This window comes from Bufo gargarizans, chromosome 2, assembly GCF_014858855.1.
Source record: "Bufo gargarizans isolate SCDJY-AF-19 chromosome 2, ASM1485885v1, whole genome shotgun sequence".
Taxonomy (NCBI): domain Eukaryota; kingdom Metazoa; phylum Chordata; class Amphibia; order Anura; family Bufonidae; genus Bufo; species Bufo gargarizans.
Genome location: NC_058081.1, coordinates 528,061,650 through 528,063,590, shown reverse-complemented (window position 1 = coordinate 528,063,590; position 1,941 = coordinate 528,061,650). Strand labels below are relative to the sequence as shown.

General features: G+C 50.3%; 1 pseudogene; it reads left to right on the top strand.

The window, feature by feature from the left end:
• The first annotated feature begins 1,496 nt into the window (after positions 1 to 1,496).
• LOC122929927 lies at positions 1,497 to 1,697 on the top strand (annotated as a pseudogene).
• The last annotated feature ends 244 nt before the right edge of the window (positions 1,698 to 1,941 follow it).

Genomic DNA, 1,941 nt, shown 5'->3' with positions numbered 1-1,941 from the left:
ACGTGGAGGTGGAAGAGGCGAGGAATGAAGCCAACACTGTTTCTATTTGTTTTTTTACATCTGTCCGTCAATTCTGTGTCAGGTTGATGAGGGCGACAGCGTGACAGTTTGGTGCTTGTATGTCCTAGGTAAAAACTACAGCTGCTATGCAAAGTTCATTGAGTGCAAAGGAGGACATTTTGAAGCAGCTGGTGAAGGCCAATGCACAGCAACAACAGGCCAATGCACAACAACAACAGGCCATGGAGCAGCAACGGAGATTACAGGCAAAGAGTAAAAAGAGACAAGAAGTTTTACTTGTCCAACAAGAGACCATGGCGCTGCAACAGCAGGCTCAGATGGAGGCCCAGACACGGCTTGAGGACAGGGGTTCCAGGTGTGGCTTTGAGGAAGGACCCTGGAGAGGTTTGGAGGATGAACGTGGCCCCCTAGAAGGGGCTTTGAGGATGAACATGGAATCAGAGGCATAGCTAAAGGCTCATGGGCCCTGGTGCAAGAGTTCTGCTTGGGCCCCCCCTTCCCTCAGTGCTTTGTGGCTGGGGAAGCAAATTTCCTTTGTGCTGCCTCAGGCAAAAATTGAAATGCCCCCCCCTTCCCCAAATTGAAACGCCCCCCTTCCCCAAATTCTTGATCTAACCTCTTCCCTCCTGCCAGAGGTGTAACCTGACTAGCATGCACTTTCTACAATACCTTCAATCTTCTATCTTCTTATGTGGCATAAGGGTCTTTGGGCCCCCTCAGGGTCCTGGGCCCGGTAGCGTCTGCTACCTCTGCACCCCCCTAAAGCTACACCCCTGAACGTGGCCCTAGAAGGGCCTTTGAGGATGAACATGGTCCTAGAAGAGTCTCCTTTCCATTCCTAAAGTCAGTCTGTGTCTCCCTCTTGTGGAGCTTCTGAACTGGATTTGGAGGCGATAACGTTGTCCAGCAGTTCCTATGTATTAGCAGCCAGGGTTCCTCTCTGGACAATGGACGAAACACTGCACGTGTCACAAGGGGCTAGTCAGCGGCTGGTCACAGGTTGACATCAGAAGGTGCCCTGACGGAATACTGAACAATGGGGTCTGACATCACAGTCAACAATGCTTTTTTTCCCCTTCTCCTCCCTCCTGTCTCTCTTTTTTCCCCCCATTTGATGTTATGTCACGCATGCCATTACCACTATCTCTCTTTGTCCTTTACGAGTGAGTGAGCGGAGGGGGGGGGGGGTAGAGAAGCTGTCCCAGATGGGCTGGGACAGAGTATGCGCTTCGGCAACAGGACGTATGCGTGAGGAAAAGGTGTGGCCAAAAGTGGGCATCAGGCGGGTGGTGTTATGCAGATTGGAAACCTGAAGAGGAGCATTTTGGTGAGGGCAGAGCGGCGGACGGATGATCTCCCTGTTTTGTGAGAGAGACATGCCTCCTGAGAATGGGGCTGGAGCCTGAAGGCTGTCCACTTGAGAAGTGTTCTGCTTTGGCAAACGGTGGCCTCGGCGGGAAAACCTTTTTCGGGTTATCAGTTCTCAGCCTAGTAACTAAGATCACCTGTAGTATCTGTTTGTCTTAGTTTAATATCTCATACGTCCCCTATCTGGCGTCCATATATATATATATATATATATATATATAATGGATTTTAATGAACAGGGAGAGTGAAAAAGAGCTTGCTGTGTCCACTCCACGCGTTAACCTACTCTACTGTGGATCGTCTTTGTGTGTGACTGTTTGCTGGACTCTGAGGACTGCAAATGGCTCTGCGGGCAAGGTAATGTCTAGTTTATTTCTCCTGCCCCTCTGGAGGGGTCTCGTCTGGGACAAGTGGGACAGCCCCATCCCTTACAACTGGCAAGCTCCGTCGTATTACGGCGATGTCGTCAGGTTTGTTAGGGAGAATCAACTGGAGGGCCTTAAGCTCGACTTGTGGAAATCATAGAAGATCCACAAGCTAAACAGATGGAAG